This window comes from Castor canadensis, chromosome 14, assembly GCF_047511655.1.
Source record: "Castor canadensis chromosome 14, mCasCan1.hap1v2, whole genome shotgun sequence".
Classification (NCBI taxonomy): domain Eukaryota; kingdom Metazoa; phylum Chordata; class Mammalia; order Rodentia; family Castoridae; genus Castor; species Castor canadensis.
Window position 1 is genome coordinate 22978500 of NC_133399.1, and position 18594 is coordinate 22997093.

Here is an 18594-nt window from a genome sequence, read left to right on the forward strand (position 1 = left end):
ACATGTTAGTCAAGTACTCTACAACTTAGCCATATATAACACCACCCCTTTTTGTGTTAGTTATTTTTAGATAGGTCCCAGTGTGTAGACGACAGACCTTACATACAAATAATCCAACAGATTTATGAAATATGTTAGAACTAATAAATAAATTCAGCAAAGCTATAGGAGATGATCCACCAATATCACTACTGAGGATATCAACAAATAAAATAAAATCTTTCTATGAAAAAGACATGTGCTACCATTTTTATTGCAGCACTATTCACAATAAACAACATATGGGGTCAAACTGAGTGCCCATGAAAGGGATTTTTTTAAAAGCTTGATATATATGTCATGTCTTCATGTCATTCACATCAACATTGATGGATGAGAAGAACATGTACTAAATTAAATCAACCAGGTACATACAGATGAGCACTGCAGTTTTCCATTCATATGTGCATTTTATGAAGTTGATATCATAGAAGTAGAGAACCAAAAGGTAATTACAAAGAGATTGGGACAATGTTGGTGTGTTGAGCCAAGAATACAAAATTACGGTTAGATATGGGGAATAAGAGCAAGAGATAGATTTTACACTATGATAATCATCACTAATGGTCATACATTGCATTCTTGAAAAATGCAAGTCTTCTCCCCAACCAACATGACTACTCTGTGAGATAATTCTTCATTACTTTTCTTGATTTAACTGTTATAGACATCATTTTATGCACAATAAACTCCAAAATGTTATCTGACAATTTTTAAGAAATAAATTTACAAATAAAAAAGTTGAAAAAAATTAGAAAGAAAGTACTTCCTTCATATATGTGGCCACCAAATGAACCATAAAATCACCAATTGTTCTTCTAAGGAAACATATTGAAGACAGATAGTTCCTGGAATTATTTACTTATAGAAATTAAACATTTCTTACAGTAAACCTTATGAATTATAAATTAAACAAAGGAAAGAATTTCTCTTTAGAAGAACTAAAACATATCTCACTGTGTGCTACCTCTATAGACCCAAAATTGAAAATTTACATTCTACGATCTTCTTAGGACCTCAAGGGAGCTAAATGGTTTGGAGACTGAAAAGAAAGACAATAATTTGTTTAATTTAGCTCTTGATATCTAACCATTGAGTTAGTAGAAATTTTGAACATGTCCCTGTTACTATTATCTGTAATTTTCTGACCCACGCTTTCATCAAAACCTATGTGACCTTTCTAAGAACACATAGTGGAGAAAAGAAAGCATCACTGATAATCAATACAGAGGGTTGGTGTGTCCCAGTGAGACTGGTAGAGTAAGAAGGAACACAGAAATATATGTGATATATTGTAAGAACTTCTGTAAATGCCACTATGTCCCCACAGCACAAAAATAAAAAAAATTAAAATGGAAAGCAAAAGAGAACATGAGGTGCTGGGTTTTTCCTGTCAGATAATATTATTGGCAACAAGCAATGTTTTTAACCTCTAAAGTTGATGCCCAGGTGCTGAAATCAGAAATTTCTATACTTTTTACTCAATAACTTATAAGAAACTACATAAAAATGCAGCGCCCCTTTGTTCTGTAACATAATATTAATATAGGGGCTTATACTTGACAAACATTGTGCAAATGAAATGATACAAATTGCATAGAATACATCACTCAGATCCTGGGATTTAGAAATTCCTCCATATAAGCTCACAATGTTATGGTGACTATATTTCTCATCCTTTGGGAAGTTTAGGAAACAGTTTAAAGACACCCAGTTTCTTCTGTCATGAATGAGACGCCTGTGGGAAGTAGAACTAGTGTGGAAGGGAAGCAGTTTTGGGACTCCTGTGAGCTGCAATCACAGAAACTTCCAGTCTTCATGGATGACACTTTACCTATCAGTATCCTCTGATACCTCTACCCAAATTTCATGTTTGTCCTCATGATGAGAAAACAATGATTTGATCCCTTTCTTGACCTGTTTTCCCTGCTGAGTTGAATTCCTGCCAGTGTTTTCATGTGTGCTGGCTTCCTGATTCAGGAAGCACAGGAGCTGGCCTCAGACTGCTTACACCAACTAGCAGAGACTGAGGAACCCCCAGGATGGATGCTTCTTAGCACCAGAGGTCCATTGTCTACTCTTGTTTACTATGTGAAATTTCTAAGCCACAGCTGCTATTCACCAATGTTCTGGCACTTTGGAATTGTACAAGGCAGTCAAATCAAAGCAGCCACATTGGCTGGACAAGGCACCAGGACTCTGATGCCAAGTGTCCTAGTCTTGGACTTTTCCATCTTAGCACCTGGCTCATATTTACAGACATCTGCTTTCTCTCCTCTTGTGAGAATCCAGTTTGTTCTGCAGTTCCGGTGTTTACATCCATGTGTCCACTGATGGGTTCACACTGATTCTCATGGTGGTCACTCACTAAGACAGTGAATGGATGAGTTTGGGGCATAAAAATAAAAAAAATTTAGAGTCTTTTTCTCTCCTCAGGTTAGGGCTTTGACTAAGACATCTGCTTCAATGCCCCCTCTTCACCTCACCAATAAGCAAGCTAAGAATTGCTAGGGGCTGCTTCACCAGCATCTGCTTACTGCAGAGTATTGTAGATGTCCTGTTTTAAATTATATTTTTGTAGCATGTAGACCCACTGGTGTATGCCTGTGGGTCTTCCCATGGGATACCTTTTGTCTTTTGCTTGTAGCCTCCCTCAACAAGATTCTCACTTTTCCTTACAATCCTTCTCAGAGCTCAATGTCAAGGTTCATTATTTCTTCCCTAAACCTAAAGTTCAGGTTTTCTGGTTATCATCTGGTTTCTATCTATTGTTTATTTTTTCTGTACGTTGACTTTCCATGCCACTGAACTCCCTCTGAGCCATACATAAATCTGGCGATTTTGTTTCAGATTCATGGAGATGCAGGAAAGTGTTGTATGTCACTAATTTCGAATCTTGCAATCTCCCATTTCTTTCTCTTTTAAAAGTCATTAGGATTTTTATTTCTTTTGTTCATTTTGGTAAAACATGTAAGAAAAAGTACAATTTTAACCATTTAAGCACACAATTTGATGGCATAAATTATACTGATATGTTCGTGTCACCATCACTGTCATCATCCTAAAGTAACATTTTATTTTCCTAGACTGAAGCATTGCACCAATTTGAAAAATCATTAATGCTTCCCCTCTCAATTCTGTCACCCACCATTCTACTAGGAAACATAATAAATTAAAGTCATAAATCTTAACAATTATGAGAGATAGGATGCAGTTTTTATAGGTATAGGCTTTCTGGTTGCTGCCTATTCTAACCTATATTCCAAATGGATGCCACATGTCCTGAGTTAAGATTTTTCTACAGTTGAGCCTCTTCAGGCTTCTACTAATGTCTCTGTTCCTCAGGCTGTAGAAGAAGGGATTCAGCATAGGGGTGACCACAGTGTACATTAATGATGCCACTGCACCTTTGCTGGGACAATGGGATACAGTTGAACCAAGGTACACTTCAAGCCATGTTCCATAAAATAAGCAAACCACTGACAAGTGAGATTCACAGGTGGAGAATGCTTTATACCTCCCAGTTGATGATGGAATTCTTAGAATGGAAGAAACAATGTTGTAGTAAGAGAAAAGGATGCCTGAGATGGGAATAAAACCAAATACTGAACCAATAAAATATATCACTATGCTGCCTATAAAGGTTTCAGAACAGGAAAGGTTAAGTTGCTGAGAAGGGTCACAGAAGAAATTAGAAATTTCCATATCCTTAAAACAGGTAAATTGTAAGGCAATCAAATTTTGCAGCTGGGAATCCATAATGCTAAACAAAAATGAAACAAAAACTAAGGTGCCACAGAAGCGAGGGTTCATAATGACTAAATAATGCAGGGGATGACAGATGGCCACAAACTGGTCATAGGCCATCACAGAAGCATATCATCCGTACACCCAAACATAATAATGAGAGACATCTGTGACAGGCAGGCCACATAGGAAATGACTCCATTCTGAGTATGGATGTCCACAATCATCTTTGGAATGGTGGTAGAGATGAAACAGATGTCAGCTAAGGAAAGGTTGAAGAGGAAGAAGTACATAGGGGTGTGGAGGTGGGAATCAGAGATGATGGCCAAGATGATGAGCAGGTTGCCAAATGTCGTGACCAAATACATGCAAAGAAGCAATCCAAAGAGAATGGGCTGCAGTTTGGGATCTTCTGAGAGTTCCATGAGATGGAATTCTGAGACACTTGTTAGATTTTGTGCTTTTGTTTTGCTTGGACACCTATTGAAAATTGATTTTTAAAAAGGAATGAAAAAACACAAATAAATACACTGTATATTTTGAATTCAAGTATTCACAGGTTAGAATTCACTCTTGAAGCCAAAAATATTCAGAAGTATTCCTCAATTGTGACAGCTCAAATCCTCTACAATTCTTTAACTATGGCTCTTCATATACATCTGTACTTTAATGACACTCAACAATGTTAGAAGGCCAAAAATAAAAGAAATAACAAGCTCATGATCATAGTAAAATAAAACCTACTCTTTTAAAAGATATGGAGTAAGGAATATCCATCTCCCTTTAAGAAAACATAATTCTAATGGAATGAATCTAAGAAGCAGCAAAATGTTCTCATTTTAATATATTTATTTTTCATATTTGTTTATTAAAAATTTCCTGGATTTGGAATATTTATTCACACACCATGAGGTAGGGTTAGGTTATCTGAATTGCAAATTTGATAGAGTCCATAATCAGAAAACATTGTAGAGGACCAATTAATGCCCAGAGATTTTTCATAATCTGGGGGCTTTGTGATTTCCTTCCTGCCAGGATGAAATTACCCTCTCAATTTCTGTTTGCATAGTGTAAAGTCATTAACTTCTAACTCTACCAATGGTCTTGGTAACTTGGTTTTTAATATAAAATGGCTCAATTAAATGCACATAGTCACATGGCATACAGATCACACTTGTGGTATTAGCACACATGTTGCTTGTCAATGATAGAAATGATAAGGGAAACACTTTTGAAACTAGTTACTTTACTCTCAAGTTTATTTGTATCAATCCATTCAAAATCAGTTAAATAGCTGGTTTATAAAACAGCCCTCTATACCTTTTCTGGTTTAAGTATTCTATAATAGCAAGTAATATGCTTCATTGTTTCCTGATCAAAAACTATCCCATTTATGATCCAATGTCCAGGTTTGAGAACCAATCTTCTTATCTCTGATTAATGAGTTTTTACATCAATCATTCTAGATACATGGATTTCAGTTCTATTACTTCAGCTACATGAAGAAAACTTGTGCTTAAATTTTGTCAAGAAACATTATTATTCAATTGGGAAAATTAAAATCAGAAAAGTACAAGAGATAACATAATTACAATTATAAAGAGCATGTTTGCCCCTGAAGAGTAAAGTGTGGATATTTGGCTACTTTAAAAGGTTGTATAAGAAAGTGTTTTAAAAATATTTTAAACTGTGTGTTTACTGGTATCCAGTCTCTTCTTTAATACATTTGCATGGTATATTGAAATCATCCAGATACCCTGGCCTTACACTGGCACAAATTTCATCAAATTTTCTGTATTTAAAGTTCCAATGTTATTTTCTTTCAGGAGGGATGAAAACCAATCTCATTTAGAAAATTTTCCATGAAGCTGTATGATGGCTCAAGCCTATAATCCTAGCCGCTTGCAAGACAGAAATTGGAAAGATCAGTGTTCAAGCCCAGCCCAGGCTAACAGTTTGCAAGCTTCCACCCATGTCAACCAATGGTGGGGTGCAATATTTCATCCCAGTTATTTGAGGAAGCATATTTAGGAGGATATTTGTCCAAACCCAGGCATAAAGTGAGACCGTATCTCAAAAATTACTAACACAAAAAGAGGTGGTGGAGTGACTCAAGATGTAGAGCACCTGCTTAACAATCACAAGGCTGTGATTTCAACACCCTGTTCTGCTAAAAGAATATAAAATAAATGATCCACAAATATGGGCTATTATTATAGCAAACAATACCTACTACCAACAGTAAATAATTACCATTTAATAATGCATACATAAAATTATATGTTACAGTTCTGAAAATTGGTAATAAAATATGAGTTATTATCTCTGCATGATTCCATTCTCCTGCAGATATGTCCCTAAAAATGTATTCCAATGTTTTAGTGGAGAGATTTTCTTCCCAATGTGAAATGGCTGATTGGTTTGTCAAATAGCCATCCTGTCAGTGTCCTTCTATGATGCTCTGCCTCTGTGATCAGACAGCTTAATAGAAACATGGCTATAATTGTTGGTACCTGAGCACTTACTACAGGTTACATTAAACAATGTGCTCTTTCATTTTTGAAAAATGATTATAATCTGTGCACTTTTAACTACAGTAAGATGAAGCAGATAAAATGAAAATAGTTGCACAGAACACAGAGCTCAGAGCCAGACACAGAGAAATCTCCCAATAATGGTTCATGATGTTGTCACTGTCATTCTTATTGCTGTCATCATCTTCATCACAACTTCCATAATTCTTTGGAGTACTTAGGAAACAGTTTCGAAGGACCCATGCACTGCTATTTTGGTTAAGGCACCTATGGAAAGAAGAACCAGTGTGGGTAGAAGGGAAATTTTGATTAAGTTTTTTGTTACCCTCAACACTAGTAAAAACATAAACTTCACAGCCCTTATAACTAAATATTTCATATTGATATCCTCCCATATGGCAACCAAAAGTCTCACGTGTGTCCTCATGCTGAATGTACTCCATCTATTATTCCTTCCCATATCCACAACTCAGCACTTACTGGGTTAAGCTTCTTCCCTTCTGTGCCATGACCAATGAATGCAGATGAGAAGATGCTCCCATTCCTGGTGCCCAGTGAATGTCTGGTTCTGTTCTCAGGATGGATATGATTACAATGTCAGTTAGGAGCTTCCTGGTGCAGGCAACCACGGAGGAGGAGACAGGTATAGAAATAACAATACTGGAGGCATCAAATTGAAAAGCTAAAGAAAAGACTGACTATTTACAATTATATATCTTGGAAGCTCAATGCACAGAGCTTATAATTAGGCAAATTGCTTGACATTATTTTGCCAAATCTCTAAGGATGTTCAGACATTAGTGGAGGAAAATGAAAAAAAAAAGAATATCCAAAAAAGGTTTAAGACTCTTCCTCAACTCCAAGACCATTGAACTTTTCACTTCTTTAATTTCTACTTATTTTTAAAAGACCATAAGCTTTTAATTTCCATTTTGGGGGTTAAAATATTTATTGCCAAAATTTTCTATATTAGCCATATAAAGTACATACTTGAGTAGCATTTACTAAATTCACATTGTTTTGAAATTATCAGCATTATGCATCTACAAAATCCTACAAATTTTCCAAACTGAAAATTTTAAATTATTCAAAGAATTCTCTTTTCATCTCACCACCCAACCCTGGCAACAATTATTACATGATAAAATCATGAAAAATTAAAGCCTTAAAATGGAAAAATAATCTGAACACCAGTCATGATCTATAAATCTAGATGTTAAGCTATAGGTTTTTTTCAAAACAATATCCCAAATAGACAACACAGTTCCCCTGAAATTAGACTGCTCTTCTATGGAGTTTCCACAGAGTGCTTTTATTGTCCTTGTCAGTTAGGTTGCAAATTACCAGATTCAGCATACATGTGACCACAGATTAAAATACTGAGGGTGCTACACCCTTTCCAGGATAATGTGGTAGAGCTTACCAAAGGTATATACCAGTGCTTACTTGTAAACAAGCAAAACAGATGAAGAGTAACACACAGTGATGGGAAAGCCTGCATATTTCCCATCTAATTATGGGATGGTCAGAATAGAGAAAATAATTCTATAAGAAAATATGATGATCTCAGAAATGGGGGAAATAAATGAGATGCCAGCAATGTGGTTGCTGATATTGTCAAAGCAGGCAAGACTAAAGAACTGGGCAAGCCACAGAAGAAATTTTAAATTGTAACATCCTAAAAGTAAGTAAATTCTAAGTCAGCTTGAAGTACAAATGTCTATTCATATTTTTTAAGAAGCCAACAAACCTAAAGTCACAAAGGGCTGAGTTCATGATAACAGAGTAATGCAGGGGTGGATTGGATCACTAGCCCCACACCAATTATACCCATTACAGTCAGGCCCATGTCATACATCCATGCAAAAATTATTTTAAAAGACATCTGTAATCAGGACAATGGTTGATCATGCCTGTAGCCCTAGCTTCTCAGGAGTCACAGATCAGGAGGATCACAGTTTGAAGCCAGCCCAGGCAAATAGCTCATGAGATCCTCTCTTAAAAATACCCAACATAGAAAAGGGTTGGTGAGTGGCTCAAAGTGTAAGCCCTGAGTTCAAACCCCAGTACTACAAAAATGACTTCTGTATGAGGCAGCTCACATAGGAGATGATTCTACTATTAGTTTGCATGTCTTTTGGAGGGTGATGGAGATGAAACAGACGTCAGCCAAGGTCAGATTGAAGAGGAAGAAGTACATGGGAGTATGGAGGATGTAGTCAGAGCAGACAGCCAGGATGACGAGAAATTTCTCAAGCACAATGATGAGGTATGTACAGAAATAGTCCAAAGATGATGGACTGCAGTCTGGAACCTCTGAATTTTATGAAATGTAATTTTGAGATGTATAAGAATCTGCAGAAGATTGTGTGGATTCAATTTGACAAAAAAAAGAGGTGGGAAAAGTGAAATAATTAACCAGACACCCAGCACTCTGTATATACTTTGAATGCAAATATTCACAAGTTAAGCAGTTTCCTTTAAGGTCCATATGCCTGCAGCCATATTTCTCAGCTACAACAATACCACTGTTGTTAAAACTATTACATTATCGATTCCTGATTTATTCACAACCTTTTGTACACAACTCCTGCAGACATACCTCAACTAAGCAATGTGAGATCAATAACATTACACATAAAAAGTCCATGATCTCTGTGAAATACGGCCTACTCTTTTCTGAAAGAGAATAAGAAGTACAATTTCATCTTTTAAGATACAGTATTTCTTACTAAATGTAATTGAGAAGCAGTGATATATATATTTATCTTATTCTAGGAAAATAGAACAAATTCCCATGAGTTAGAATTTTTGTTGACATTCAATTTAGAATCTTAATGATAAATACACTTATAGCTCATAATAAGAAAATATTCTTTTGTGCCTGACATCACCCAGGATTTTTGTCATTTTTTGTTTTTATGATTTCCTTCCTTTGTGGGTATAAATGCTCAATGAAATATTATTTTTCTTTTAAATTTTTTGAGGGAAATATTGTGGGTTTACTACTGGTTGATTCAAACATTTTTTTCTGTGTCTTTCACTCTTCTTAGAAGTGCAGTGGTTTGCTGAATTGAACATGCTTGATTCTTTCCTAATTCTCATATGTTAAACCATTCTTCTGATAAACATAATTCCTTCCTGAGCACTCATGTTTTGTGACCATCTTTCTTTGTCTTGTATGTGAAGTATTCCTGCAATGCAGGATTAGTGGTCATGAGTTTCATTAGTTTGCACTTATCTTAGAACATTTTCATTTCTCCATGGATTTAAAGGTTAACTGCTGGATTATGTAATCTTGGTTTGCAGTTATCTACTTTCAGGACTTGAAATACATCATTTCATGTTTTCCTGTCTTTGGGTGCTCTGTTGAGAGGTCTGATGTAATTTGGGCCACTTTTTTCATTGTAAATAAGTTGGTGTTTTTAATCTTACTATTTTCAATATGTTTTCTTTGTTCTGTAGTTTTGGGATTTTAACTTTGATGTGATGTGGAAAGATATTTTTCTTTTCATGTCTATTTAATGCCTCCTGTGCATGGATGTCATATCTTTCCCAAGATTTAGGGAAATCTCTGTTATCATTTCATTGAATAGGTTTCTATGCCTTTTGTTGATCTCAGCTCCAAATCCATGGATTAACACATTTTTGTTTCTTGATAGTGTCTCAGAGTTCTTGAAATTTATGGTCATGCTTGTTTCTTTTTCTCTATTGCACTCTAACCTTGCCTTTAATCCCTGATACTCTTTTATCTTCTTCATTGAGTCTGCAATTCATGTTTTTCACTGTTTTTTACTTGATTTGTTTTTTGATTTCCATCATTTTCATTTCTTAAAAATCTCCATTTCCAACAAATGTTGCTGGGAAAGTGGTTGTCCATCTGCAAGAAACTGAAACTAGATACATGTCTATCACCCTGTACTAGTATCAATTCAAAATGGATGAAGGACCTAAATATCAGACTTGAAACTCTGAAGTTACTACAGAAAGGAGCAGGAAACACCTTGGAAGTAATAGATACAGGCAAGGATTTCCTCAATACAATGCCAGCAGCCCAGCAACTAAGAGAAAGGATGGACAAATGGGACTTCATAAAATTAAAAATCTTCTGCACAACAAAAGAAATGGTCTCTAAACTCAAGAGACCACCCACAGAGTGAGAGAAAATATTCACCAGCTGTACATCAGACAAGGGACTGATAATCTAAATATACAGGGAACTTAAGACATTAAACTCTCCTAAAATCAATGAACCAATTAAAAATGGACAACTGAACTTAATAGAACTTTCTCAAAGGAAGAAATCCAAACGGCAAAAAAGCACATGAAAAAATGGTCACGATCTCTAGCCATAAACGAAATGCAAATCAAAACCACACTAAGATTCCACCTCACCCCTGTTAGAATAGCTGTCATCAAGAACACCACCAACAACATGTGTTGGTGAGGATGTGGGGAAAAAGAAACCCTAATCCTCTGCTGGTGGGAATGCAAGCTGGTAGAACCACTCTGGAAAACAATTTAGGAAGTCTGGAGACTTCCTAAAAATCTATACATAGACCTGCCATATGATCCAGCAATTCCACTCCTGGAGATATACCCAAAGGAATGCAACACAGGTTACTCCAGAGGCACCTGCACACCCATGTTTATTGCAGTGCTATTCACAATAGCCAAGCTATGAAAACAACCAAGATGCCCCACTATTGATAAATGGTTCAAGAAAATGTGGTATTTGTACACAATGGAATTTTACTCAGACATGAAGAAGAGTGAAATCTTATCATTTGCATGTAAATGGATGGAACTAGAGAACATCATTCTGAGCAAGGTCAGCCAATCTCAGAAGACTGAAAACTGTATGTTCTCCCTGATATGTGGACTTTAGATCTAGGGCAAATGGAGTAATGTGGTTGGACTGGGACCACATGACAAGGGGAGTGCTCATATAGGTCATACAGAAATAGGTAGAAAACCCAAAATATGAAAGCATTTGATGTCCCCACTCCAGAGGAGGTAATACAGAAACCTTAAAGCAACAGAGGTTATCAAGAGTAAAGATCAGTTAGAGAGGAATCAACATGGGTTATAACACATGTACATGAAAGCAATGCTAGGAATATTTCTGGATAGCTATCCTTAACACAACTAGCAAAACCACTTTGTCTTCCTTATTATGCTTGTGTCTTTTTTTCAATAAAACTGGCGATAGAGGCAGAGCAGGACCTGCCTGGAACTGAGGGGGTAACAGGGGAGGGGGTGGGGAAGGGGGACAGGGGGAAGAAATGACCCAAACAATGTATGCACATGTGAATAAATGAATAATAATAAAAGTAAATAAATAAAAAATAAAATATTTCCTCAACCTTGTCTTCAAGCCCTGATTCTCTTCTATCTGCTTCATTGAGTCTACAGTTCATATTTTCCACTGTTTTTTACTTGATTTGTTTTCCATTTCTTAAAAATCTCAGTTTCCTCACATAATTTCTTATTATGAATTTACATCATTGTTTCATTTATCTATTTGTTTAAATCTTCCTTGTGATCATTGATTATATGATCCAGCAATACCACTCTTGGGGATATACCCAAAAGACTGTGACACAGGTTACTCCAGAGGCACCGGCACACCCGTGTTTATTGCAGCGCTATTCACAATAGTCAATGCCCCACTACTGATGAGTGGATTAAGAAAATGTGGTATGTATACACAATGGAATTTTATGCAGCCATGAAGAAGAACAAAATGTTATCCCTCACTGGTAAATGGATGGAATTGGAGAATATCATTCTGAGTGAGGTTAGCCTGGCCCAAAAGACCAAAATCATATGTTTTCCCTCATATGCGGACATTAGATCAAGGATAAACACAACAAGGGGATTGGACTTTGATCACATGATAAAGCGAGAACACACAAAGGAGGTATGAGGATAGGTAAGACACCAAAAATCTAGATAGCAATTGTTGCCCTCAATGCAGAGAAACTAAAGCAGATACCTTAAAGCAACTGAGGCCAATAGGAAAAGGGGACCAGGAACTAGAGAAAAGGTTAGATCAAGAAGAATTAACCTAGAAGGTAACACACATGCACAGGAAATCAATGCAAGTCAACTCCCTGTATAGCTATCCTTATCTCGACTAGCAAAAACCCTTGTTCCTTCCTATTATTGCATATACTCTCTCTTCAACAAAATTAGAGATAAGGGCAAAATAGTTTCTGCTGGGTATCGAGGGGGTGGAAGAAGAGGTAGGGGGTGGTGTGGGTGGTAAGGGAGGGGGTGGGGGCAAGGGGGAGAAATGACCCAAGAATTGTATGCACATATGAATAATAAAACAATAAAAATTAAAAAAAATAAATATTGGCTTTGTACTCTGGATTTGCTCAGTAGGTAGATTGATTGATCATGCCATGTTACTTCACTGTGTTTATATCTTTCTTCTAACATTTTTGTGGATCTTCTGAGTTTTCTGTATGTAAGATCTATTATTTGCACACTGGAAATAGTTAACATTTTCTTTCTGTCCTGTTTTTATGGATTTATTGAATTTGTCTAATTCTGTAGCTTGGACTTCAGTAGTTTGGTAAGCAGAAGTGACACATGTGGGTAAGCCATATATTTTCCAGTACTTAGAAGAAATACTATGAATTCTGCAATTCTACATAATGTTAGAAATCGGTTTTTGATGTATTAACTTTCTTATGTTCAAATATATTGCTTCTATTCCTAATTGGGGGAAGTTTTTTCTTACCACATACGGTATCAAATTTTGTTATGTGATTTCCTGCATATATCTAAATGATTATATCCAATTTTGGTTTGCTTTTGGTTGATATGGTGTAGCACATATTTTGATGTGCACTGAACAAACTATACTTCCTTCCCCAGGATGACTCCTGCTTGACCATGGTGAATAATCTGTTTAGATTTCTGTTGAGTCTGCTTCCTAGTATTTTGTGGAGGATTTTTGCATGAATGCTCACTGGACAGGTTGGCCTGTAGTATTCTTTTATATATTGTGCCTTTTCCGGATTTTGGAATCAACATAATTCTGGTTGCATCAAAATACTGAATGAACACTCTGGTAGCTATCCTTCTGTTTATTGCATTTATGAATTCTTATTTTTAGCATTCCTAGATCTGGAACAGGAACAACACACCAAGCATGCACTCGTGGAAAGTTGGACTTAGAATATATCTCGCACTGAAATAGAAATGAGTATAAGGGCAAAATAGTTTCTGCTGGGTATTGAGGGGGGTAGGGGGTAGGGGGAGGGGGTGGAGTGGGAGGTAAGGGAGAGGGTGGGGGCAGGGGGGAGAAATGACCCAAACATTGTATGCACATATGAATAAAAAAAATAGTACAAACCTGTCCATAGCCCCAGTAGGAGAAGCAGGGTCCCTACTATGCCCAAAGCCAGTAGCAAACCAGGCATGCACCAGTGAGGCAAGCCTAGAGGATTAGAAGAGGTCAAGGACAGTGACAGCTGGTTCAGTCAAGGGGTTTGAAGACTGGGCAACCCAGAGAATTTTGGACCAAAAGCCAGTGCAGGTGTACTATGGTGCAAAAAATTAAGAGGTGAGCTAAGCCAAGGTTTGACAATTTTGCTGGCAGAACACAGCCCCAATAAGGAGAAAAGGAGATAGGAGTGCAAGGATGATATTATTTGCTGACTTAAAGGATTTCTGCAGCTGTTCCCTAATGGTGCTATATAGATTTTAAAAATATAACATTTTTATGTAATTGCTGTGACATGCATTTCAAGACAGTTGTGAAACTGCCCTAGCAAAAACCCTTGGTCCTTCCTATTATTGCTTATACTCTCTCTTCAACAAAATCAGAGATAAGGGCAAAATAGTTTCTGCCAGGTAGCGAGGGGGTGGGGGGAAAATGAGGGGGAGGGGGAAGAGGGGAGAAATGACCCAAACATTATATACAGGGTATAGTTCTTATGTAAATCAGCAAATGTAATGCTGCATCATGAATACAACCAGAGGTCGGGGGGAAATCACATGATCTTTCCAATAGATAAGAAAAGAACTTTATATAGTGCTTGAATTCTTAGCCAAAGCAATAAAGTAAGAAAAAGAAATAAAAGGGATACAAGTAATACAGGAAGAAGACAATTTATCCCTATTTTGCAGGTGATATGCTCCTGTAATGAAAAGATCCTAAAGACTCAAACAAAAAGCTCTAAGATTTTATGTGCACATTCACAAAAACAGCAGATTAAAAATTCAACATATAAAATGCAGCAGTATTACTATACAACAATAATAAAAATGCTAAGAAAGAAATCAGGAAAATAAGCCCATTCAAAACATCCACAAAACATAAAACTTGGTTAAAGAAGTTACCAAACTCTACAATGAAAATTTTGAAACATACAATGAGGATTTTGAATAAGACAGTGAGAAATGGAAAGACTTTCCATGTTCATGGATCAGTAGATTTAATGTTTTGTAAATGCCTCTGATACCAAAAGAGATCTACAGGTTCAATGCAGTTCTAATCAGGAGCCCAGTGACATTCTTCATAGAAAAAGATGAAACTACCCTATGATTCATATGGAAGCACAAGTAACACAAATATTTAAAGCAATTCTGAGAAAAGAAATAAATTCTGGAGATAGCATAATACTTCACTTCAAATTATAACACAGAACTATAGTAGCAAAAAAGGTCTGTTATGGTCAAGAAAACATACATGGAGACCAGTGTGATAAAACACCTGGCACAGAAATTAGCCTGTGCTGCTACAGCCATTTGATCCTTGACAAAAGTACCAAAAACAGACATTGAAGGAAAGACAGCCACTTAAACAGATGGTGTTGGTATAACTGAATATGCACATAGAGAAGACTAAAAATAGATTTCTAACTTTCATGCTGGAGAAATGTCAATTCAAAATGGTGAAAGAATTTAATGTATTATCTGAAATGCTAAAACTTTTAGAAGCAAACATACAGGAAACACACCAAAATATTTGATAATTAATGACTTTCTGAAGAGCACTCCAATAGCTCAGAAAATAATAGGAAGAATAGACCAATGGGATGGCATAAATCTAAAAACCTTCTGGACAGAAGAATAATGAGAGTGAAGATACTTCTTCCTTAACAGGAAGAAGAAAGCTTCAGATACTCATCTGACAGGAGATAATATCCAAAATAAATAAAGAACTCAAATAATTACACACCAAAACAACATACAATCCAATTACTAAGAAGGGAAGTGAACTGAACAGACACTTTTCAAATGAAGAAGTGAAAATTGGCCAGTAAACAAAAGAAAAAAAATCTCAACATTAGTCTTCAGTAAAATGCAAATCTAAATTACATGGACATTCCATCTCAACCCAGTCAAGATAGATATCACCAAGAAAAGAAATAACAAACATTGAGAGTCCAGTTCACCCCCATCAAAATGACTATCAGCAATAACACAAACTACAAATGCTGATGAGTATGTGGGGGAAAAGGAACACGTTTACACTGTGGTGGGAATGTAAGTTAATATAAACACTATGGAACACGGTACGTATCTCCCCCCAAAAAACTAAAAATAGAACTACAATCCAGCAATACCACTCCAAAGTAATGTGCTCCAGGAAATGATAGAGCCACTTGAACACCTGTGTTTATTATGGCACTACTTACAATGGCCAAGCTTTGGAAGCCACTCAGATGCCCCACAACTAATCAAGAAAATGTGGTATATACACACAATGGAGTTTTACTCATTCATAAATGAGAATAAAATTTTCTTGTTTGCAGGGAAATAGATGGATTTGGGGAACATCAGGTTAAGCAAAGTAAGCCAGGTTCAAAAAGTCAAGAATTGCATGATTTCCCTCATATGTGGAAGCTAGATTTATAAATTAAATGTATATATAAATAAATATATATACATATATATAACCATATACATACATATACACATACATAAGAAAACAAGATTGTATTAGTTGTTCTGTCTGAGGGGACAACAGGAGGTTGATTGAAGCAATCAATATATATGAATATAATATAGTGTAATGTACCTTAACCTGTTGAATATTAGAGGAGCATGGTGATAGAGACAGAGGAAGTAATGCAGTGTTTAATTTGACTGAAGCATGATCTATACAGGCCTAAAATACCAAGGAAAAATCTCCTGGGATTATCAATACACACTTTTTTTTAAATGGAAGAAAAGAAGATAGAGCAGATCTTTTTCAGGGCTGGGTACCAGTGTGGAGAAGTGAAAGGAAAGGGTGAATGAGAGTGAACATGGTGGGCACATTTTTGTATTTATATAGGAAAATAAAAGAATATATCCTGTTGAAATTATTCTCAGAAAGAGGTAGAGGACAAGAGGGAAAATAATGGAGAGGGAAATCTAACCAAGCTATATTGTAAGCACATATATAAATATCACAATGTATCCCCCTGTACAATTATTATATGCCAACAAAAATACCAGAAAAAAAGAAAGCAAATATCAAAAAATGCTGATGAGAATGTGTGGAAAAGGAACTCATATTCACAGCTGGTAGGAGTGTAAATTACTCCAGTCACTATGGAAATCTAGTTGAAATTTCTTCAAAAAATTAAAACTGGAATTCCCATATGATCCTGCCATACTATGTCTGAATATATAAGCAAAATTAAGGAGATGTGGTATATATACACAATGGAATTTTACTCAGCCAGTAAGAAGAATGAAATTATGTCATTTTCTTAAAAATTGATTGAACTGGAGGTCTTCATGTTAAGTGAAATAAACCAGTCTCACAATGACAGTATTATATGTTCTCTCTCATTTATGGAAGTCAACAGGAAAATGAAAAAAAACCAAAAACAGTCATGAAAATGGAATGGGGACTACTAGCAATGTAGAAGGGAAAGGGAAAAGGGTGAGGAGGGAGGAAGGGAGATAAGAGTGCAATGCAGAGGTCAATGGGAAGATCATAGATTGTTGACATCCCCTGACTCCTGGGACCAAACAATCCCAAAGAATAAGAAAACTGGGGGCCCTAGAGGACAGTCACAAGTTCCCATAGCCAGGTAGCAGTGCTCTTTTTGAACCTACAGAGAGAGGAACAACAAACTGAAAAAATCGACTGGCAGGTCAGCAACCCATAATCCCCTGCTCATGGAGACTCTGCAGTTCCACTCCTCTGCTCTTCCCAGATAAATCTCACCTTCCTGCTGCCCTGCACAAGCTGGCTCAGGGTCCCTCTGCTCCATGGGTACCAGAAGCCACACACACCATCTTCTTTGTTGCTCCATGCCCCACAACTGCCTGCACTGCAATGCTGATCAGCACCTGGAATCCCACTGACCATGTAAGAAAAATCCACATCCTGCTACTGTGCAGGGCCAGCAGGCAGTCTTCCTCACATGCACTGAGGCACCCCACTCCTTACCATGCCCACCAGAGAAGCCAGCTCTCCCAACACAGAGGCCAGCTCTCCAACCACAGAACTGGAGTGCCAAGTCCTCCAGTGGGGGAGGTAAAGCTGTGATTTTTATCACAAGAACTGTGCACAGTACAAGGGGGTCAGTGTGCTTCTCCCTGTGGAAAACTGCTGGAAACCTATGTGCAAAAACAGAGGTGCACCATGTGGCTGTCTATGAACAATGACTTTCTCTGGGGTGGGCAAACACAGAGTCCTTGGCAATGGAGGCCTCCATGGAATTGCTGTTACCCAAGACTTCTGTCAGTGAGGACATCTTGCAAAAGTCTGTCTCTGACTGTAATAATATACTGCAAATACTGAAGAGCCTAAAGTGCAGAAAGGTGCAACAGGTAATGTCAAGAGACTAGCAAACTGACAAACTCCAGAGAACCTTCTCAGGTCTCCAAACACTGCCTTTCCTCCATTATCAGACACTGCTCCAGATGCAGGCATCCAAATAGACTGCCAGCTTGTGGACTGAAAAACTCAGTCATGAAAGGGAAGGAGGATAAGTTGTTCCCAACAGCACTAGAAAATTCCTAATTTTTATTGTACAGTTTGTGTTTGTCACTGTTAAGACTGATACAGACTTTTATACTCCTCTACCTGTATCTTCTTGTGCTGCATACCCCAACAGCAGCTTAGTATTCTTATCTCCCAAGTTTTCTCTTAAGTCCTATCCTCCACACTTCCCACTCTGGGCCATCATTCCAGGAAAGACCTGTAATGTGCACTTTAGTCTCTAACCTTAAACCACTTTTTCTCCCTATTTTTCTCACCCTTCCCAACTCATACTTTCCACCTAACAATAACCAGAACCTCTCCCTAGCT

At 36.9% G+C, this 18594-nt stretch overlaps 1 pseudogene; it reads right to left on the bottom strand.

The window, feature by feature from the left end:
- Positions 1–3294: 3294 nt before the first annotated feature.
- Positions 3295–4259, bottom strand: LOC109676442 (olfactory receptor 7E24-like; annotated as a pseudogene).
- Positions 4260–18594: the final 14335 nt, after the last annotated feature.